We start from the raw sequence: 25,770 nt of genomic DNA, 5'->3' as shown, positions 1-25,770 counted from the left end.
CACCGACATAATAATATTCAACGAAGTATGCATTCTAAGTAAGCATAATAATAAGATATAATAGAACTTAAAAAATGACAAAACCACTGCTTTTTATTGGATTTAGGAAGCTTGTTTTAGTTAAGCATTGTATTGCTTCTACCCAATTTAATCGCTTATATTTTCTGATATTTTTTTGCTGTGTCAAATGGTGGTCATTGGGTTTTTATACCCTACATCACATTAGTGGGGACGAGTATTATACTTTTGTGCTAATGTTTATAACACACAAAAATATTGGTGCTACACCCACGCGGTCCGTCCTTGTGCGCAAGGGTACAGATTTCAATTTTCAAAATTGATTATCGGCCTAGCCACAAAACCTATTTAAAATGGTTGAAATCGGTCCATTATTTCACCTAGCCCCCATACAACCCTTCTCCTCCGGAAAGGGCTTTTGAGTTTATAATTGTGTTAAATACTGTAGTATCTCTACAAAAATCAGCAAAACTTAGTTCTATATACATCTTAAAAATACTACAGATTTTCGTAATTATCGGACTTTATTTGATATACAAACCCCCCTTTCAGGAAATGACTTGAAGGTCAATAATTCACATATAAACACTAGTATCACAATGAAATCCACCATACATTAATCTAATGTGAACGAAAATCCTGTACCAAAACTTGTAAGGATAGACCCATATTTTCCCTTGCCTCCATATAACCCCTATTTGAAAAAAAAAACATTGTTAAAATACATACATACATACATACATACATACATACATACATACATACATACATACATACATACATACATAAATACATACTTACATACATACATACATACATACATAAATACATACTTACATACATACATACGTAGATACATACATACATAAATACATACATACATACATACATACCACAGTGGGGCAAATGGAAATTTTTGGAAATAAATCTGGCATTTCTAAACGGCTGATCCGATCGGGATAAAATTTGGCGTGAGCGTAGCCAAGGAGTATTCGAGTTTAAGTTTTGAAGATGAACCCCGCAGATTCCCCAGGGACGGAGCTGTGGCGGCTCAAAGTAGGGTACCTACGACATGTAAAATTTTAAACTCTTGCCATTTTTTTATTTTTCACCCAAATACAAAGATTTTTATATTTTCTGAAAGCGCTAGACGAGATCTTGAGAACATGCTTGGACATACTACTTATCTCTTATAATATCCGAGTTATAGGCATTTAAAAATTTAGTGATACAAAATATACCATACCTTGGTCCGCCTTTTTTTGAATACCGGGCGTAATTTTGGACCAAATGGACTCAATTTTTTCTTGTTAATTAGACAACAAAATTTTCAATAATATACAAATAATTTCAGATCAATATCATTTACAGATCAAAAAATATACGTTTTTTAATTTAAAAATTCAAAAAATTTTAGATTTTTGCCGTTTTTTGCCCAAAATGTGTCTTAACTCTTTTATTAATAAAGTAAAATTTTCGTTAAGAACATATAACAATTTTATATTTTCTAAAAGGTATCTTTACGCAGAATGCTTTGGCGTAAAAAACTTGTCCTATTTTTTGAAAATGTTGCCACTGCGTCCTTCCGAATATGACCTATTTTTTATCAAAACTTCAACTTTGGGCGACATGTTCTAAAATCCCAAAGTTGGGATCAGAAAACTGAAAGCAGTTTTGGAAACCTCAATTTGTTTTCTATTTACTGCAAAAGTATTTTCCCAGTCCTGAAAGAAATGTGGACCCTATGGGCAAAAATGTAAAAAATCCCATTTTTGGGATTTTCATTCCTATTTTTGGGAATTGCGGGATGCCCTTTGACCTTTTCAATTTTTTTTTGCATTTTCTTATTTAAAATGATAAATTTAACAAGCGTTGAAGATTTCATTGAGTTCATAAATAAAGATTTTGTCATATATTACATATTTGTTAAATTTCTAAAACTATGATTTATATCAAAATTTTAATAGGGTCGCAGAAAGCTACAACAATTTAGTCCATATTTATCCCTTAATATCTTTTTTAGTTAGATATGGAAATTCTCAACCCTTTACAAAAAATTTCAAGCCAATATCTCAATTACATTCAAAAATATGTTCATTTAAACCTGTGTCCTTTAATTTCATATTTTTTCATATTTTAGTATTAAATATGACAGAACATGTTTAAATCTTATGTTTACCTATTTTTTATTTTTACAGATCATTTCGTTCTGTTTCGTTTATGATCATGTAGGTAAAAATATACAGGTAATGATAATTTCGATTCATTCACTAATAAGAAATATCAATGACTGAATTTCAGGTTATAGTAATATAGTCCTAAATGTTAATAGGTAGACAGTTCGTAATTTTTTACTTTGGAATACCTGTATCGGAAATGACAAGAATTGGTATATAAGTAAACTTCTCAGATTTTAAGTACCATATTTAATAAATCTACAATGAAGATTACATTAAAGTACGAAGAGTTGTGTTCCGTTTTATGGAGTGTATTTTCAAAAGGGCCAGAAAGAATTGAAGACATTTCAAATTATATAAAAACTACATATAGTAGAAAAGTAGACAAAACAGGCATATCAAAAATTGAAAACTTTTTGATGTAAAATCAAAAGAAATTTCGATTAAAATTTTGTAGTTGGATGGAAACTACTACGGAAATCTCAACTTACAACACATCAGCAGGTACGCCTTGCAACTCATACGAAGACTTATGTTCAAGGTCAAAAAAAAGAGGGTCACACAAAAACTTTTTTCAATCTCAAATGAGGAAATTGCTGATACATTTAACGAAATGCTGAAAAAGGAAAACCAACCTATGGATGCCGTACATATTGCAACTATTCTTCCTAATGCATCACCAAAACGACTTAAGCCAATTGTGGAAAGTATACCAACTCCAACATCACAATCAAATTTTACTGAAGAGGAAGCAATAGCGCTTATGTTGGAACTGGGTCTCAGTCGAAATAAGTACCAAATATTTAGGAAAGCTCTGCATGAAAAAGGACACAATATATTACCATCATACAAGGCGATCCAGGAAAAAAACAAACTATCCTACCTATTGCTGTTAATGATGTGGAAGCTTGTATTGATATATCATCTTTGCTGGGAAACACAGCATCAAGAATTGTGCCATACTTTTCAGAAGACCAACTAAGGAAAATTCATAACTGTGATGTTGTCTTAATGTGTAAGTGATGTGACGGTTTATCAGCACTTCCAGAATTACCAAATTTTATGTGGATCGCTTCATAATTGACCCTACCCCCATGTTAGGCCCCCCTTCAAAAAACGACTTTAACGCTCATTATGGGCTTAAAACAATGAAATTTGTCATAAGTAAGTCACTTACAGTGTTGCCACCAACCAAATTCGATTATTTTTATTTTGCATGTGTACATGTGAATTATTTTTTCGTTTTGGTTATTTTTTGCAAACAATTGAACTAAATGCTGTTTGAATTTATTCTAAAAATAAAATTAACAAGTAAGAGTGCTATATTCGGCTGTGCCGAATCCTATATACCCTTCACCGTAGTGTATTTTGAACATATTAGTCGTATAAAATTTTTCCCGACTACATTATTATTACACCAAAAGCAAAACAAAATGAACAACAACTCTAAACGAAATAAAAAACAAAATTCACAAGGCACTAAACCAACAGACATCTAAACATAAATACCGAAAAACACAGAAAAACAAAAACAAAATAAACAACGTAATAACACCAACCTACATCCAAATATACGAACAGAATTCACAAAAACAAAATACTCAACTCAATGACGCCAACAGTATCCAAACATACAAAACGAAATATAAAGCTGAAAAACCAAATACATCTACACACACGTGTACATCTTTTTCTAATATACAGTGTTGTTGCTTTCTTAACAAAGCATGAAAAAATATGACATTTTTTATGAAATTTTATCGACCGATTTTGCTGATTTTAAATAGCGATCTTCTTGAAAGCATGTCTGAAGATTCGGAAGAATTATTGAAGATTCGGATCTCGCCGATATCTGGGGTCTTCTAAAAACTGATTTCAACAGACAGATAGAGGGACATGGCTAATCGACTCCGCTATCCAGGATCCAGAATATATATACTTTATGGGGTCGGAAAATTATATTATAGAAATTACAAACGGAATGACAAACTTATTTATACCCTTCTCACGAAGGTGAAGGGTATAAACAAGTTTTAAATCAATTATGTAAATATACATATCGTCCTGTTTTGAATTTTGGTATTATGTGGATTTTTTTTACTATTCGAAATTTTTATATTACTGCAATTTGTACATCTACTGGTTCTACTTATGTGCACAAAGGTATTTTTCGATATCTTAATATTAAATGCGTTGATTTAAATCATAACAACAGGTAATATTATTTTATTTACACCAGCGTTGCGCGTTCATATTGTTCTGATTACGAAGATTTTCGGCAATTCACACGTACATAACCCGATCGTAAATAAAACTCATTGCAAGAGCGTAAAAATTACAAAAATTATCTTTAGTTGCTTGACAGCATTCAACAATGTACGTTGATGTCGCTTTGTTTCAGAAATTGCAAACAAAACGTGTAAAAACAACAACACCACTTGCAAACAAGAGAGCAACTTGAAAAAACTCATACACTCCAAAAACTTTTTAGGAATGCATAATAATAAAAATACATAAAAACGATATTTTTTATACTTTTTTTTAAACATTTTATACAAAAATCTAATCTTTGTGAAGAAATAACCATTTTTCTTTTGCTTGGATATGTTTTATCTGTAAAATTTACCATTTTACTTGTTATAAAACTTTATCATAACAAGCGTAATTAGGAAATATTTTTTCTAAGTGTTTTTTCGCGATACTTATATGAAAAAAATTTTGTGGGAATAGTCTACGTACTTAGTAGATTATGTCCTCCAAATTAAATTCAAAATTTAAAGTATAATTGCAACTTTTTACCTATTTGAAATTTTGCATAAACAAATAAATAAAGTATTTTCTGCTAATTGATGCAAAAATAGCATCACAATATCTTTAAAGTATTAATCAACTGATATTTTTAAGGAAAATTAAATTGTATTGTATACAAAAGTTGTAATAACATCTAAACTCGTACGACGAACAATAATCGCGATATATGCAAAGATTTGATACTCATGACCCTTGACTTCTACTATCTCACCATGACTTTTAGTTCTTTATTTACATTTTCTAGATGATGTTGTATACTAGTTATACCCTTCACCTTCGTGAGAAGGGTATATATAAGTTTGTCATTCCGTTTGTAATTTCTATAATATAATTTTCCGACCTCATAAAGTATTTATATTCTGGATCCTTATAGGTAGCGGAGTTGATTAAGCTATGTCCGTCTGTCTGTGTGTTTGTTGAAATCAGTTTTTAGAGGACCCCAGATATCGGCGAGATCCGAATCTTCAATAATTCTGTTAGACATGCTTTCGAGAAGATCGCTATTAAAAATCAGCAAAATCGGTCGGTAAATAACGGAGATATGAGCAAAAACGTGTGTGTCGATGTATTTGGTTTTTCAGCTGTGTATTTCGTTTTGTATGTTTGGGTGCTGTTGGCGTAATTGAATTGTGTATTTTGTTTTTGTGAATTCTGTTCGTATATTTGGATGTAGGTTGGTTTTATTGCGTTGTTTATTTTGTTTTTGTTTTTCTGTGTTTTTCGTTATGTATGTTTAGATGTTTGTTGGTTTAGATCATTGGCGGCCAAACATGCCCTTGCCGGCAATGTGTTATTCTCACTTATACACACGCAATAGAAATATTCTCAGCAACAAAACAAACTACCCTAAAGGAAACCTGTCGACAAGTGTCTCCAAGCCACCAGTTTTGTCGACTATATTGGTGACGTTGTGATCTAATAGTCAACAATTTTTTTATTTGCCTTTGATGAGAAAAAAATTGTTAAGAAGAAGTGAGTGGCGGCAGCTGATTAATAAAGTATCGGCGGCAAAATCGTTTTTATCAATGGGATGTATTTAAATTGTGGTATAGCAGTTATTCACAAAATTCATGTTTCTAAATAAAATACCACAAACCGAAAATTTTGTGGAGCCTGAATGTTCCGTGTTGTCTCAAATAGATTTTCCAAAATTGGTATATTGAGACAGGCCCTTCCAGAAAATGTTTGGAAAAATTTCTCATTATATTACAGGAGGAAGGTCTAGATGTGCATCTCTCAGCTGCAGCGCTGATGGGTAAAAGGCAAGAACTTTCAATCAGAAAAGTTTTTGGAGGAAATTATTGCCACATTGGAATTGAAAGTCAGCTAAGAAAATTTGAGCAAGTTTTGAAAAATTACGTCGAAATTGAACTGGATATCAACATTGATGGAATCCCATTGTTTAAAAGTTCGCGAGTGCAGTTGTGGCCAATTCTTTTAAAAATCGTTAATGTACAGGAGAAAGTTAAACCATTTCCGATAGGAATATATGTAGGCCTTTCTAATCCACCTTCGTGAGAAGGGTATATATAAGTTTGTCATTCCGTTTGTAATTTCTATAATATAATTTTTCGACCCTATAATGTATATATATTCTGGATCCTTATAGATAGCGGAGTCGATTAAGCCATGTCCGTCTGTCTGTCTGTTGAAAGCAGTTTTTAGAGGACCCCAGATATCGGCGAGATCCGAATCTTCAATAATTCTATTAGACATGCTTTCGAGAAGATCGCTATTTAAAATCAGCAAAATCAATCGGTTAATAACGGAGATATGAGCAAAAATCCGAGACAACCTCTGAAAATTTCATCAAAAAATTGTTATAAAAGCAACAACAACACTGTATATAGAAAAAGATGTACACGTGTGTGTAGATGTATATGGTTTTATTCAGCTGTGTATTTTCTACTAAAATACACAGCAAAAAAATATGATTTGCATTGTTTATTTAAATAAAATAATTTTCCCTTTTGTTTTGCAAATATATTTTTTAATGAATAGAAAAAAGTATTTAAAACGTTTTAATTATATGAGAGTAGATTGTGAGTTATTGTACAATAATTTTTATGCGTATAATGTAAGTTTGAAATTTAAAACTAACACAAATTTTTTCCAAGTGCTTTTTAAAACAATTTTTTTGCGATAAACAAAAACAAAATCTACGTCTCGTCAATGTTTACCAGCTATGAATACGAAAGTGTTGTTGTTTTACTCTTGCTTGTATACTGTTAAGAACTACAACGTATTGTTAGTATTAAGCGCATATAAGTGTATAGAAAACACACTATCTATAGCTAAGCGCATTTACAAAAACAAAAGAGTACCAAGCACATAGGGCTTGGGCACCCTTGGTTTGGATGCTGTTCGCGTCATTGCGTTGTTACTTTTGTTTTTGTTTTTCTGTGTTTTTCGTTATGTATCTTTAGATGTCTGTTGGTTTAGATGCCTTGTGTATTTTGTGTTTTATTTCGTTTAGCGTTGTTGTTGTTGTTCTTTTTGTTTAGCTTTTGATGTAATAATAATGTAGTCGGGAAAAAATTTAAAATTTATAAAAGATGTTTAAAATACACTATGGTGAAGGGTATATAAGATTCGGCACAGCCGAATATAGCACTCTAAGTTGTTTTTATTTCGTTTAGCGTTGTTGTTGTTCATTTTGTTTTGCTCTTGGCGTAATATTAATGTAGTCGGAAAAAAATTAAAATACTAATATGTTTAAAATACACTATGGTGAAGGGTATATAAGATTTGGCACAGCCGAATATAGCACTCTTACTTGTTTTTATTTTAGTTTAGTTTTTTTTACCTACTTAAATTCTATATTTTGGTCAATTTTGGTTAGATTACGTTTACAAATATTGCTGAAGTTATGAATGTAATGCTAACATCCGCTATATGGTATTATAATTAAAACCCAAATTTCGAACGAAATCTCAAAATCTGTACATAAAATGGGAATATTAATTGCATTTGTTAACGAATCTGCGAAGAGACATACATATATTTATTGTTGAAAACACGATAGAGTCGAAATAAAACTAGATAGAAAACTGAAATATTTTGCCAAAATATTTTTAATTGACCCAATTTGATTGGTATTGAAAATGCGAAATATCGGCCCCCATAAAGAGTCTCCTCTGAAAATGACTTTAAAGCTCATAATGTACTGCAATATAGCAACGAAATTCAACATAATCAAGGTTTAAAGGAACTAAAATATCTCTGTCAGATTTTATGAGAATTGGTCCATAATTAACCACACGTCTCATATAAGATCCCGTACGCTCATAACTGTCTTCTTAATACTAGTTTATCGATGAAATTTAACATAGTTCACTCCAGAAAATGAATTTGTTATTTAAATGACCAAATGTAAACATAAAACAAATAAAAATAATTTTGTTTACTTTTTTCTTAATTTGGATATTTTTTATTCTAATTTTGGTTAGAAATAAAATTTTGTTGTGGCAACACTGGTCCCTTACGATCAAAATCCTCTCTAGCAAATTTTGTGTGGATCGGTACATGATTGACCCTATGTGGGTATATTGGGTTTGTGTTATTGTTTGTAACATACAAAAATATTCGTCCTAAGTATACCCAACTTATAGTATACCAATCGGCTCAGAATAATTTTCTCATATTTCCAATGCATTTCAATTACATACCTACTTAACCTTAAAAATAGGGTGTAAAAATAAAATCGGGTAAACTTAAAACAAATAATTATTTATATTTTGTTTTAATTTGTTAATAATCAAATTCTTATATAGATATTTAATTTTACTTTTGTTAGTTATTATTTTTATAAAACTTTAATGTTGTTTAACTTGATTTCTTGTATGTTGTGAGTGAGTCGCTAAAACCAAAGGTAGGGTGGGTCATGAGACTTTTGTTTTCATAACATCTTGAAGACATAAAAGGAAATTATCTGCAAGAAAATACAAATAAAATAATTCCACTTGTTTGTATCTGAGACATGTTCTTTAATTAATTGTAATTTATTTTCTGAAGTGGGATTAGTATGTATAGTATGCAGTTGGGTGAATTATTTACCGATCATCATCAAATTTGTTAAATTTTGTGGAATTATGACAAAGTTAAAGCAATTTTCTGAAGGGGATCAATTATGGACAGATTCTCAAAAAATTTGACAGAGATTTCAGTTCCTTCAAAACTTGATTATGTTGTATTTTGTTGCTATATTGCAGTTTGGTAGCAAATTATAATATTTAAAGTAATTTTCTGAGGGAACTTCATATGGAAAGTAAATCAATTATGTGACGTTTCTTTAAACTTTGACATAAGTATTTCGGCTCCAATAAAACTTGTTTATGCCGAATACATGCTTTACATACATACATACATACATACATACATACATACATACATACATACATACATACATACATACATACATACATACATACATACATACATACATTTTTCTTTAAACCAGTTACTAGAAATATAGTAAATTAAATCATTACCCGATATTTCCCATTTTCGATACCAAAACAAACTGCGTCGTCTGTTCAGTTGGTGGTTATAAAGAAATACATATATGTATATATGTACATTTACATATACATATGGGCAATTCCATGAAAAGGTAAACCACGACTGATAAAATAAACCCATTATAACTTCTGCATTTTTGAAGTTAATTCAACAACATTTGGTATGTGATCTTTTGTAGCGCAAAAAACGAAGACTGTTGAAAATTTTTGAAATCGGTCTATTTTTACACCTCGACGCCAAAAATATCATAGCTCATAATTCTGTTAATTATAATACTATCCCTTCGAAAATCGGCAGATCTAAAATGTTTATAAGCCTAAACCTCTATGTCGATTTTCAACGATTGGACCTCATATAACCCTAGTTCCATTTTAAGTTTAATTTCAGAAAAACACTTAAACGTCCATTACTCACCTCTTATCACTAGTATCATGATAAAATTTGGCTGAAATAAGTTTTATATAAATTAAAATTACACCCTAGAATTTTATGAGAATCGGTTCATATTTGACCCTAGTCGCCATATAACTCCAGTTTTTTTATTTTTATCTACACCTTTTGATTTGTTGAAGTGTATGTATGCATATATTTCTAAAATATATATTTTTTAACCTAAAAAGAGCAGGAGCAAAATCTGTCACATACAATATTTAAAAATGTTCATTATAAAATTATATTAATTTTTTTTATTTAAAAATTATGGATTACTAATGAAAAATATTTAAGAAATTAAAACAAAGAAGTAGGAAAGTATAGTCGGGCATGGCCGACCATATAATACCCTACACCATGAGTATATTTTTAAAATTTTTACTTTTTATAAAGAAACTTTTATGTTGAATATTTTTCCAAAATATTTAAGCAATTTATTGATATAAAAAAAATAAAATTTCTAAATGATGCTTTATATAGGTCAAATTGGGCCGATTCTCGGTAAATTTGGGAAAAGGATATATTTTTAAATAACAGTTAGTTTTGTTGAGTTTCATTGCGATACAAATGGTTACAAGTCAATTTTAGACGTTTAAGACATTTTTTGAAGGGGAGTTTGTATGGGGGCTAGGGTCAAATAAGGGCCGATCCTTACGAAAATCTGCAGTGTCATTTATACTTATGTAAAACTTATTTATGCCAATTTTTAGAGAGATAATAGAATATTTGACGTAATTATAGCATAAAAAGTTCAAATCGGGAGGTACGGTTGTATGGGGGCTAGGTGAAATAATGGACCGATTTCAACCATTTTCAATAGGCTTCGTCCTTGTGCCAAAAAAACATGGTCCAAATTTAATCAAATTATCTTGAAAATTGCGGCCTGTACCTTGCGCACAAGGTTTACATGGACAGCCAGCCAGCCGAACAGACGGACGGACATGTCTTAATCGACTCAGAAAATGATTCTGAGTCGATCGGTATACTTTAAGGTGGTTATTGGACCAATATTTTTGTATGTTACAAACATCAGGACAAACGTATAATACCCTCCCCACTATAGTGTTGTAGGGTATAAAAAGGATACTCCTAGAGAATTCGCAGATTTTCGTAAATATTTACATAAACTTTAAAAACACTTTTTTTGTCACGTATTAATTCATATTTTGAAAAAACAAAGTTTCGAATGGGATGATTGCTTCGTCAAATATAGTATTCTTTAAATAGAACAGAATGGCACATAAAATCGTATGAAATTGCCCATATATATTTCTTTATATCCACCAACAAAACAGAGACATTTCAAAAAGAGATTAAAAGCAAACATCAATTAAGACACTTGTTTGCAAAAATTAACCAAATCGAAAAAATAATTCACATGTACACAAACAAAAAAAAAAATTACCAAGTATGGTTAATAATAACCAAAGAGCCAACACTGTTTGTGACCACAAAAACCATTAAACAATTTTGGTATATACAATACAATTCTGCATAAATCTTAATCATATTAATAATATGTCAGCACTGTGGCGAAAAACCCACATCGAGCTTCAAAAACACGCTCTGTGTCGGTACTCACAGGGAAACTTTTTATGGAAAACTTTTGACTTTTCTGTGTGATAGAAAGCGAAAGAAATATCAACCATTCTTACACCCAAAACCAAAAGTTTCCCTGTGTAAACCGGCACTCTAAGGATTTGATAAAATTTACACATTCGGACATTTGCGGTACTATCGTATCAGTGTCGCCAGATGGGATTTTTTCCCAATTTGGGAATTTATCTCCAAATTGGGATTTCAAGCTTTATTTTTGCAAATAGATTTGCATGTAATTTGGGATTTTTTTTAATTTTTACGCTATTTTTGGGGATTTGTAATTTTGAGAATTTTCAACATATATCCAATCCGTGTTAGTTACTTTTTAGTCTCGTAATAAACCGAATACTCCTGGAAGCACAGATTGCATACAGTATAACTGGGTACTCAGTTTTTCACTTCCTGATTTTTTTATTTTTAAAGGACATTAAAATGTCAAGAATATTAACATTTAATTAAATGTTTCTGTCCTTATATTAATATAAGTATCAACACAAAGAGGAACTCTGAAAATTAAAAAAAATGTTTTCATTTCAGAGTTCAAAGATTGTAAATTTTGACCTTTTCAAATTTCTAAGAATTTCCAATACATCTTTTATTAGGACGAACAAAATAATTTTGATTTTTATCGATTTCTCTTCATTAAGTTCAACTTAACTTCATTCATTATAAGAAGCATAACACTTTAAAATTATGTGGCCATTTTCAGAGACCGTCCTTAATATTTTAATAACTTAGTAGTATAACCTGAAATACACATTTTAATAAATGATTTTATATATATTTCTACTTTAAACATGTACTTTTGCTGTGGTATACAAACGTGTTAACTTAACTTAAGTCCTCAAAACAATATACTATATATGAAGAAACAAGTACGAATGTATAGTCGCCCATATGATATCCTACACCAGACAGTTCATTAAAGTGTGGATTATTAAAAAAATATTTAATTTGTTCTTTAATTTTATTCCAGAAAATTTTTACTTATTTTAGACAAAAAAAAATACAAGAGGGCTCATAGGAGGTAAATATGGACCTTATAGATGTTGGTAGAGGAATTTGCGTCTACTTCAACGTCATTTAGTAAAATTTAAAAGTTTTATTAATGTTTATAAATGAATTTTGACCTTTAAGTCATTTTTGAAGGGGAGTTTGTATGTAGGCTAGGGTCAAATGAAGTAGTGTGATTTAAAGTTCTATTAAACTAAGTTTTGCCGACAATTGTTGACATGATAGATCATTTAACTTAGTTATGAGTCCAAAAGCCCTATTCAGGGGATACGATTGTATGGAGGCTAAGCGAAATAATGGACCTTTGTCCTTGGGCTAAAAATAGCGTGTGCCAAATTTCATCTAATTATCTTGAAAATTGCGACCTGTACTTTGCGCACAAGCCAGCTCGCCAGACGGATGTACGGACATAGCTTAATCGACTCAGAAAACGATTCGGCGCTTGTATTGTTCTGACAACGAAGATTTTGGGCAAATTACATACATACACCACGATCGCAGACGAACTTCTAAACAAGAGCATCAAAAATACAAATATTTTATTTAGTTGCTTGACAGCATTCTACAAAGCAGGCTGGCGTCGCTTTGTTGTGAAGAAATTATCATTCTAATGTTCATTGATTACATTTTTTTATAAATAGTTCCATTTAACAGTAATGCAATTTAATTTTTAAAATTGAAAAAAGCCAAATATTTTTTTCAGTGCAATTTCATTGAAAAAATGACAACAGTGTGTGCGTAGTGGTGATTTATTTATCTGCCTCAAAAATACAAATGTTTTATTTAGTTGCTTGGCAGCATTCAACAAAGTAGGTTAATGTCGCTCTGTTTCAGAAATTGCAAACGCAATTTGAAAAAACAAAAACACAACTTCAAAAACAAGAGCATAATTTACAGAAACAACATACACCCTAAATAATTTTCTAGAATGCATAACAATGAAAGTAAATAAGACCATTCTTATTTGAATTTTTTTTTAATTTATATTTGAAATGTTTCTTCAATGTGAAGAAATTATCATTCTTATGTCCATTGATTATATTTTCCTTATAAATATTTCCAATTTATAGTAGTGCAATTAATTCTTTAAAATTGAAAATAGCTAAATATTTTTTAAGTGCAATTTCATTTAAAAATACCAATAGTGTGTGTAGTGGTGTTTTTTTTTTCATCTGCCTCTCTATACGCCGGTATATGTTCAAAACTGACTGCTATTATTTAGTCTTTTAAAAAGTCTTATCCAACATTTAGTACATCAATATACATCAAAATAGTGTGTAGTTTGTAAAATCTTTAATTGAGTAACAAATCATGGAATGCTTTTTGAAAATAAAGTAAAACAAGTAAATATTGACAATAAACTGATTTTCTTTAATAGGGATGATATAAAGAATAGTGTAAATTTTGGACCGAATCTTAAAGAAGTTAGTAAATAAATTTTGGTTTCTAAAAATTTGTTAACGTTGAATTGCGTGGCTATACTGCTATTTTAGGATAAGTAAATTGGAAAGTATAGTCGGGCATCATACACCATATGATACGATTGGGTATGTTAAATTTTGGTTTATTTTTAATAATAAAGCTTTTAAGTTGTTTACCTGAATTTCGAACTATTTTAACAATGTTTTTTTTTTCAAATAGGGGTTATATGGAGGCAAGGGAAAATATGGGTCTATCCTTACAAGTTTTGGTACAGGATTTTCGTTCACATTAGATTAATATACTAGTGTTTTTTATGATACTAGTGTTTATAAGTGAATTATTGACCTTCAAGTTATTTTCTGAAAGGGTCTTTATATGGGGGCTGGGGTCAAATAAAGTCCGATAATTACGAAAATCTGTAGTATTTTTAAGACGTATATAGAACTAAGTTTTGCTGATTTTTGTAGAGATACTACAGTATTTAACACAATTATAAACTCAAAAGCCCTTTCCGGAGGAGAAGGGTTGTATGGGGGCTAGGTGAAATAATGGACCGATTTCAACCATTTTAAATAGGTTTTGTGGCTAGGCCGATAAACACGTATTAATTTATCAAAATATTTTGAAAATTGAAATCTGTACCCTTGCGCACAAGGACGGACCGCGTGGGTGTAGCACCAATATTTTTGTGTGTTATAAACATTAGCACAAAAGTATAATACTCATCCCCACTAATGTGATGTAGGGTATAAAAACCCAATGACCACCATTTGACCCAGCAAAAAAATATCAGAAAATATAAGCGATTAAATTGGGTAGAAGCAATACAATGCTTAACTAAAACAAGCTTCCTAAATGCAATAAAAAGCAGTGGTTTTGTCATTTTTAAAGTTCTATTATATCATATTAGTATGCTTACTTAGAATGCATACTTTGTTGAATATTATTATGTCGGTGTTGCAGAAAAGTTTTAGAAAATCGATTTTATTTCTCTCGATAATTTTTGATTTTTTATCATAATATTTATTTGATGTCCATGTTAACCTTGTGCAATTTCACCATTTTCAATATAATTTGACAAAATCATCCTAAAATGGGGCAAGTACGAAACCTATTATAAGTACTTAAAATCAGTTCATTATTACACAAATCCCCATATAACCGGACTTTCGAATAGGTTTTGTATAAGCATAATTGGGTCATGATTAGGCCTCATTTGATCTAAGCTCTAAACAAACGTTCTTTCAAAAAATAAAAATTTATGCTAAGTCTATCACACCCTCCTATGTCATGCCCTATATTTTTTTTACTTTTTTCTTTTCTGTTTAAAAAGAAAAACAAGTAGGAAAGTACAGTCGAGCATGGCCGACCATATAATACCCTACACCATGAGTATTGGACCAGTATTTTTGTATGTTACAAACATCAGCACAAACGTATAATACCCTCCCCACTATAGTGATGTAGGGTATAACAAGTAAAATATAAACAAGTAACTGTTTATACTTTTTTGGTTGTTTTATTTTTTTTAGATTATATAACTGGACGCGCCGAATAGGGATTTTAAATTCATAACTATGTGTAATATACTCGTATGTCGACAAAATGCTGCAACACTAAGTTCTATACTAGCCTTGATGACCCACATAAACTCTATATTTATAGGGCCTCATTTGACCCTAGCCCCTATAAAAAGCCCCCTTCAAAATTTGACTTAAATGTCCACAGTTTTATTCAACAATAATAAGTATATCTGAGGCAAGGTACAATTCAACTTAAATGTTTTATTATGAAAACTTAACCACATTTTACTTTTTGCAACAGGTGTAGGGTATTATATGGTCGGCCTCGCCCAACTATAATTTCTTACATGTTTTTCTTAATAAGTTGTATTAATGTACAGAATTAATAACAGAAAATACACTCGATTGTATAAGTTTTTACATATTTTTGTTTTTGCGATTATTTACGAAGATACTAATATTATATAAGTGTGTTTTATGATATTATAGAAAATAAAAATATATGTACATTAGAACGACTCACGATGGCTGTTCGTGAGCGGAGCCAAATTAAAAAAGGTATTTTATAATTATTTTTTTTTTTTGTTTTAAAACTAAATATATTCGTTGGAAAGCCGCAAATTTGCAAATTTTGCACACCACTAGACTTGGCTTTAGAAAACCTTTCAAATGACAGCTCATATTGTATATTTTGCTTGCTGTAAAATTTCTCACCTAGCCCCCATACAAATGCCCCCTCGGTATACAGTGTAACCAGACAATAACTGTTGCAAAAGACCGAATATAGAGACTAAATTTATAATAAATTAGTTTCGTATGACCAAAAATCTCTCTACCAAATTGTATAAGGATCCGCACATAATTATCCCTAGCCCCCTTATAAGGTCCCCTTCCGACAATGACTTTAATGCTCATTACTGACTTAAATATAAGAATATAGCAACGAAATTCGACATAAATAAGTTTCATATGAGCCAAAATCTTCCTATAAAATTGTATGCGTATCGGCCCATAATTGACCCTCCCATACAAGGTTCCCTTCCGAAAATGACTTTAACGCTTATTACTGATCTCAAAATACGAGTATAGCAATGAAATTCGACATAAATATGTTTTATATGACCTAAAATCTTTCTAACAAATTTTATAAGGATCGGCTTATAATTTACCGTACCCCCCAAAATTACTTTAACGCACATTATTGATTTTAAAATACGAGTATATACCCCTTCCGAAAATTACTTTTAAGCTCATTATTGATCTCAAAATACGAGTATAGCGATGAAATACGACATAAATAAGTTTCATATGAACCAAAATTTATATTATAATAAAAAACAAAATTAATAAAGAATATAAAAAATATGCCTTATATTACATTAAAACAGTATTATTAAAAGGGTTTTAGAAACGTATAAATTAAATACATTCCATAACGCCTTATATAGGAGCATTAATGAACGCAGACATAAAGCACAGATCTAATAAAATACTAAATACATGATACAAGTGCAATTAGTTGTTAATAAATAAACTTTTTTTGGATTTAAAATTGCTTCTAAGTGGCTCATCTCAAACAAAATTCATGTACAACAGTAAGTGATTCTGTTATAGCCTGGGATCTTTACTATATAACTTTTGAATACAACGAAATAACTTTCTGTAAATTCGATTACGATTACTAGTAACTTAACATATTTATTCCCGTTTAATATTTTTTCTAAGAAGCCACTTGTATAGGGGCTATGAGAAATCTTGGAATTACATTTAGTGACATTTATATACCTCGTCCGAAGGATACCGAACACACAAAACATTTGTATCAATTTATTTTCAAAATAGAATCTTTACGTAAGAAAAATAATATAAGAAAATGTAGTAAGTCCAGCATTCATCTAAAAATCCCGGTATTCGGGATTTTTAGATGAATCCCGATATCGAGATCCCGGAATTTTCGGGATTTCTAAATCCCGAAAAATGTAAATAAAACAAAAATAACACTTTCTATTTCATATTACAATGAATACATTAAGTATGCGTATACTAATACAGAAAGCTTTCCCATAAGTATTTTGTGAAATTTTTGGAAAACAAATTAATTCAAAGTACTAAAAACAAAAAAATAGTTATTTAAATACAGTGCTTTCTAAATACACCACTCACGTGACCAGCCGTCTTGAGCTGAATATCGGATATATGGTTTTTAATGGCCACTAGGAAAACACTACAAAACTGGTCTATATCAAGTATAGCCATCGTAGTTCCAGCTTTTGCCAAGTTATTAGCAGTTTTATTTCCAGTTATATGTCGTGTCCTCTTACCCAAATAAGAGAATTATCATCCCGCCATCTTATTAACAGGTTGACTGCCAGTATATATTCTGATATACCCATATCCGATAGTATCAATGCCTATTTATTGTTCTTTTTATATCCTACACCACTTAAGTGGGAGTGGGAGGGTATATTGGGTTTGTCCCGAGTAGCTCATAATTATGTTTAATATACTCTTATATTGACAAAAACCGGCACAACTAAGTTTTATACTAGCCTTAAAGACCCTCTTATAAATCCCCCTCATCGCCTCAAATAGGGGGCTTGAGAAAGCCCCTGTATAAAGCACATTTCAGAAAATTAATTTTTAACAATAAATTGCTTAAATATATCGGAGGCGAGGTACAAATCAAGTCAAATGCTTTATTATGAAAACTAAATCATAATTTCTTACTTGTTATTTTTAGATATCCGATAGTGTCTATTAGAGTATTCAAACGATTAATCGTCGTTCATTTAATCGATTAATTTTTGACGATCGTTCGAATAAGTGAAAATTGTCAAATTTCAAATAACGAATAAACCGATTAATTTCTATCAATTAACCGATTAAGAAAAACTCACTATTTAGCAGTAAAATTACTATGTATTTTCTACAAAATTTAATATTTTCATAACAAATTTTCTTCTTTTCTTAATTTCTTAATCAATTTTCTATAATAAAGAAAATTTATTTGATGATTTTTGAAAAGAAAGCATGGAAATAATTATATTGCTTTTATTTTTACAACCAGTTTTTTGGGACATTGTCGTGTACTTAAGTATTTCTCATAAGTTTTCAGCAACAGTTATAGTTGAACTAGCGTTCAATGGAACTTATGAATTCTAGAACTCGTTGAAAATCTTAAAAACAGTAATGTCATTATATAGAAAAGCATTTCACATAAACAGAAAAAATTTCTAAAATTTCATAAAAAGCTAAACAAAGAATTGAAGTGAATGAAGTGAAAATAATATTTTTGTTTATAAACCGTGCAATAGTTATTTTCGAAAATGAAAAAATCTATGCGTACAGGAAACTGTGGACCATTAGTATTAACTCTGTGTACTCAGTTTTTCATAATCAGCTCTTATGCTCCTGTAAGAGGACTTTAAAGTAAAGACATCCAATTTCAAAAGATGGAATTCCCAATTTATATTAAAAAAGTTTGTATTAATATTAATTTAAAATGAAGCTGAGTTCCTCTGCTTCGAAATAATATAATTTATTTCAAATCATCAAGAAAAAATTGGAAATCTTAAAGAAAATTTGTCACAAAAAAGTAGTTAATGGTTTTTAATGAAACCTTTTTAAATTTAATTTCTTTTTCGTTTTTTCTCTAAGTGAGACAGGTAAATAATATTTGATACCAATATTAGCATTATAAAATACATATAAATAATTTAAATATTCGTTTGTAGTCCTTTAAACTTTGAAATCCTTTTATAAGGACATAAAAATCGAATCACATGCTTATCAACTTTTCCATGTGTGAATGCTTTTTTCAAAATTGTTACAGGGTGTATATGAAGAAAATTATTGTTAAAAGCAATAATAACATTTAGTTTCCTTTTATTCGAATAACCGAATAATTTTTAATTATCGGATTATTAACCGGCTAACGTAAAGCCTCAAATAATTATTTGTCGAATAACCCTAGTGTCTATGCCTATTTATTGCCGTTTTTTATTTTTGATATTTCAGCTTGTAAGTTAGTAGAATCATCTTAAGTCAATTACTCAATGAATAATGTAATTCGATTTAAAAATAGTCCGAAATGTTTAAAGTTTTATGATTCTGCTTATTTTTTAATCAAAAACTATTAAAATTCTCTTATTAAATATTTTATAATGTATAAATTTAGAGGAAAAACACTTCGGGATTTTAAAATCCCGAAAATCCCCGGGATTTAGTTTTTAAAATTCCCGGTTTTCGGTACTTTCAAATCCCGAAAATTCCGGGATTTTCGGGAATTCCTGTTTGGCATCCCTACCTGGAAGTAATTTTGTTAAGGAGGCTATAATCGAAATCACTTACTGGTGCACATTAAAAGTACATGATTTTAGTTTGAGATGAGTCACTTAGAAGCAATTTAAAATCCAAAAAAGTTTATTTATTAGCAACTAATTGCACTTATATCATGTATTTAGTACTTTATTAGATCTGTTCTTTATGTATTCTATTTATACGTTACTAAAATCCTTTCAATAATGCTTTTTAATGTAATATAACGCATATTTTTTATATTCTTTATTAATTTTGTTTTTTATTATAATATAAATCATCAAAATTAAATAAAAAAATATAAATAAATTAATAAAACATAACATGACATAAGTATGAGTGTAATATTCGGCTATGCCGAATCTTATATACCCACCATCAAACCGTTTGCCATAAAAGATATAATCCCCTATAAACATCAGATGCTTATGCCAATTATAGACCGAGCTCTTTCGAATTAACAAAGCATTTTTGTCTAATTTTGAAACCATGAATCATATGGACGGTAGGATGGATTGAAGTAAAAGGGACCGATCCTCATTACAATTGATAGAACGTATTTGACTCGTAAGGAACTTATTTGTGTCGAATTTCATCGGTATAATTGTATTTTCAAACCATTTTTATTGACTGTTAAAGTTATTTTCTGTAGGGTCATGGACCGATCCTGATAAAATTAGTAGAGATTTTATATGAAACTTTTTTATGCCGAATTTCATCTTGAATTTTAAAATAAGTAATAAAGTCATTTTCGGAAGGGGACATTATATGGGTTGTAGTGTCAATTATGAATCGATCCTTATAAAATTTAGTAAAAAGATTTTGGTTCATAAGAAACTTATTTATGTCGCATTTGCTTCGTTTTGAAAATGTTGTTGTTATCAATAAATTCAATACTTTGGAATTAAGGTAAAATTCAACAAAATATAAATTTAAAGAATATATAAGAATATGGTGGATGAAACCGTTTTTTTTTTTTTTTTGAACCTCCAACAACCGGCCGATTTCAAATATTTCATATTTTCGAAGTATTCGTCAAAAAAGCCGGCAAAATTAAGCAAATATATAAAGATGTTCAATAAATCGAATGAAAAACAAACGAGTAAAAAGTTATAGTCGGGCGAGGTCGACCATATAATACGCTACTCCTGTATACGAATAAAATGTGATTCAGTTTTCATAATAAAGCATTTAAGTTGAATTGTACCTTGCCTCAGAATTACTAAAGTAAAATTTTAATGGGGGCTTTTTAGAGAGGCTAGGGTCAAATGAGCCCCTATAATTATAAAGTTCATTAAGGTCATCAAGACTAGTATAGAACTTGGTTTTGCAGCTTTTTGTCGAGATACGAGTATATTAAACATAATTATGAATGGGACTTAGGTGAAATAATGGACCGATGTTAACTATTTTCAATAGGCTTTGTCTAAAGTATCATAAAAGGTCATGTGTCAAATTTTATAGAATTATCTTCAAAATTGCGACCTGTAGTTGATTACAAGGTTTACAAGCTCTATTCGGGGGCTCAGTTGTATGGGGGCTAGGTGAAATAATGGATCAATGTTAATCATTTTCAATAGGCTTCGTCTACGGTATAATAGAATATCATGTGCCAAATTTCATTGAATTATCTCTTAAAATAGCGACATCAGCACAAACCCAATATACCCTCCCCACTAAAGTGGTGTAGGGTATAAAAAGGCATCAATATTTTGTTAAAAACCAAAACGGTAAAGAGTTAAAGTTCATATCCGATGTTAAACACAGATGGAATTCATTATCAAACATTTTTGAACATTTTTTAAGAATATGAAAATGTGTAAATCACCTTTCTCATCTATAGAAATCGAAGCTCTTGAAAATCTATAGAAAACTTTGCAACCATTGGAAATAGCTTTAAAAGAGTTATCTAAGGATTCTTATTCAACAACTTAAGTAAAATTAACACACAATATGCACAAGAATTGTGTAACAGGCTTATGATAAGACTTAATGAACGCAGAATAAAAGTAGCAAACACCCTTATATATTACTTAAGTTCGGGAAATCACCCACACCCACATTTTTAAATACTCCATCAAAGCATAATCTAAAGAGTTTGCTGTGGAATTATATAATGGATGAAGAATTAGTTGATTCTGATGTTGATTGAAGTTTTGAAATTGATAGATGAAGACCAGGAAGCAGCATTTATCAATTTATGATGATTATATATACCTGGATAAATGAAACCTTCCTTGTTAATATATAAAATAAAATATCAAAAAGCGGTTCACCGGTTTTTGTATACAAAACCGTATTCGAAATCGTTTTATTTAATCAAAAATTGTTTGAATTTTTCGTAAACCGGGTTTTTAATACATTATTTGGTACAAATATTGACTAAAACTATTCAGTAAACATATATTAATCAATTTGTATATCCTGAAAATTTTGAAGTCAATTAAAAAAGAGAAATGATAAACAAATTAAAAAAAATAAATTAAAATTCAATTACAAAAAAAAAAAATAATTAAATCAGATACATAATTTCAAAAAATTTAATAAATCTGCGAGAAGTTTCCTATTTAAAATCAAAAAATTACGGAGATATAAATAATAAATAAAAAAAATTTTGCTTAAGTATTTTGTTGTTTTGGACTGATCCTTACACGCAGAGAAAAAACGTAATTCGACATGGTTACTATAACTAAACTACGTTCACTGTAACAATTTATTGTTATCAAAAACATATAATTGTTATTTTAATTTTATTTAAACCTTGTTGCTACCGTAATCATTTTCATTTTTATGACAATTATAAATTTGAGTATGATTCACTGAAAAATAATTATTTTTTTCAATAACTATGTAATGGTAACGATAAAAATGTTTTATGTTACTAACAAATATTTAAACTTACAAATAACCATTATATGTTATGTTGCTATATGTTATATAACCATTGTATGTTATGTTGTTACATATAAATAACCATTACATGTTTTGTGGTTCTTTGACTGTTGCTACAACAACAAAACAACTGTATCCAGACACCTCACACATATTATTTTGTGTGTGTGTGTTGTTTTAATCGACAATAAAATGAGTTGAAATAATTCTCATTTGGTTTGTAACACATGTATAAGTATTTCACTTTGAACAGAATAAATAAATTGTAAATCATGTCGTGTATTGTAGATTTTTATTTTTTTAGAAGCTGTAATTATATTAATTCAGTAAACAAAATAAATCTAATTTCGATATATGCATATTTTTTAACGATATTTTGATCACAGTGGATCATAATATAATCATGTATAACAAACAATATTTTGATATTAATCATGAAATATTTTATGATAAAATATTTTAGCTTTTTTTAATCATAATATGATATATTAAAATTGTTACAATAACCATAATATCTTTAGACTACAATCATAATTTAAGTTGGTGCAATAAACGGCAATCAATTGTGGTCACTATAGTTATTGTACGTCAACTGCACAGTGATTTGGGAATGTTGGGCATTTCAAAATCTGAGCCAGTTTTTAGTTAGGTGTTGGAGTGAAAAATCTGGAATCTGCTTTTGTACTATTTATAATGCATTTTTTGTACAACTACAACTATAACCTTGTTTACATTTTCTTCTGTAGCTTTTTGAATTAAAAGAATCTAAATATAAAGAATCTTCTAATAAAACTGAACAATTTCATAAGATAATTTAACGAAGTTTGATTTTAAAATCGATGAAACGAAATGTGGATCTGATATCATCACGAAATTTACAACGGTAATCTGATGTTTTTTTTTAATAGGGATGAGTACACACATATTAAGACATTAGGGTGGCTTAATGAGAAAATTAAAAACTTTGCAAAATTTACCTAATCAAATTCTATTAAACTTGTATATATAAAGAATATACATTGTCACGTGAACGTGAAATTTTATAAACTTAAATATTTTCCTGCCACAATTTTTTATTTAAGAACACATTTTTATGAGAAACCTAAAAAAACGTTTTTTCCTCAAAGTTTTTCCAAAGTTCTTATGTGGTGTGGCACTTGTATTATTCCGTTTTATTAAATATATCAAATAACCCTTCTAAACATTAGCACCCTAATGTGCAGTTGTATGTATGTAAACAGACGTTATTACTGTTAAAGATTTAACTTTAAACTTTGCAGCCAAGAAGTCTGGAAATGTTAGAAGATATATGAAAATAAAAGACGACAATGACGATTTCATATACATACACATATTTATGTATATAAGTTAATATACATATCTACATACATATAAATACATATACACAAATGTATATGTATGTACAGAGATTTTGTTAAGGGGTGAACACATACATACATATGTATGTTTTTATTAAAACCAATTGTTATGGAGACAAAAGGTTTTTTATAACACTCTTATTTTTTTCTATAGAGATGGAAATTATACATTTTGACACTCAAGTAAGTAGAAGTAAGGATATTTAATTTTATTATCAGAACTTTTGTCCACTGCAAATCCATTTTCGGTTTTTAGTGCCATTCCTTAGAAGTGTCTGGTTTAAATATAACAATTTATTTTCTTATAATTTTTCTTTATTCTTTGGATAACAGCGTTTATTCCATAGCTATTGCACTTACAGATGTCCTTTTTTGGATAAATTTAGTATCCTTTTTAACAAACACAACTTTAATAATTTGCACATATACATACATATATATATTTAACAAAATTTACTATATTCACGTTTTTAGAAGCGTACATATAATGTATATTATTGCTATTATTTTCTTCTCAGATTTACAACAGCACTTCATATATTGATTGCTTTTAACATGTTATAAATAATAAACGTTTTTTAAGACACATTATTTCTGTTTATTTTAAATTATCTTTCTCAAGACTTTTTTCTTCCTTGAGTTCGTAAATTGCCAAAAACGCGTTTAAATCCACGTCGTAGTTGGTCGTTGTATTAATGCGGCATATTGCGACTGTTATGTTTACGGCATATACAACTGTTTTGTCAACTTGCCAAATCCACGAGGATATATCGTCAAGTGCTACCAGACGATTCTTTCATTGACATAACGGCCAGATGTAGTTGTGAATATGTATGTTAATATTTGAAAATACAAACATGTTTATTAGAATGGTAGTTGCTGATTTTTTATGGAATTTTTCATTTAACGATGAAAATATTATAAAAACTGTGTAAAATTAAATGATTTTTTCTAATGTAATTATTTCTGGAATAATGATTATTACTAAGGGTCAATCTTAAGGTGAAGGATTAGGGATTAAAGTAAAATTAATCTTTTAAAAAGTTGTTTTTGAATACTCAATCAGTTAATTTTGTTTGCTAGTTTAAGCGCCTAATCAAGGTGGTTTAAACTTCAGCAAGAAATGCAAAAGTGCAAACAGCTGACGCCAAAAAATTAATACAATTTTTATTTAAATAAACATTAAAATGTTTGATTTATCGATCACAATATATTTTTTATTTTTTAAATTTAACTTTTTATTAATTTCATATTACCTTTTCTTCTTCTTTTTTATAAAACATGCATTGGTTTGATAACAAACCGTGACGTTTTGTGTTGTTTTGTATGGCAACACTGCAAAGTTTAAACTTATACTCAAAAACATCAAAGGGTATTATCATCAGAATCAATATTTTTTTAGATTAACTAATCTTATTATTAATTGTCATTTGACTGCCAACTGGAAAACCCGCTCTAAATAAAACACATGACATGGCCCGGCCATAAAAATTATATACCAGCAATACATGCACTCTTTTTATAAAGATATTGATTTTAATTTTTAAGATTTACAGCCTTTTTTATACCCTTCACCTTCGTGAGAAGGGTATATATAAGTTTGTCATTCCGTTTGTAATTTCTATAATATAATTTTCCGACCCTATAAAGTATATATATTCTGGA

The 25,770-nt window shown here is 29.5% G+C and overlaps 1 protein-coding gene across 1 annotated transcript in view; it reads right to left on the bottom strand.

Moving 5' to 3' along the window:
• The window catches only part of LOC111686839, an 83,167-nt gene extending 58,341 nt beyond the window's left edge, over nucleotides 1-24,826 (bottom strand). The window contains exon 1 of the mRNA XM_046952738.1: nucleotides 24,466-24,826. The gene's annotated coding sequence lies outside the window, so the exon portion shown is untranslated. The remainder of the gene's footprint in view (nucleotides 1-24,465) is intronic.
• Between the last annotated feature and the right edge of the window lie 944 nt (nucleotides 24,827-25,770).

Source organism: Lucilia cuprina, chromosome X (genome assembly GCF_022045245.1).
Source record: "Lucilia cuprina isolate Lc7/37 chromosome X, ASM2204524v1, whole genome shotgun sequence".
In the NCBI taxonomy this organism is placed as follows: Eukaryota; Metazoa; Arthropoda; class Insecta; order Diptera; family Calliphoridae; genus Lucilia; species Lucilia cuprina.
This window is presented reverse-complemented; position numbering and strand designations above follow the sequence as displayed.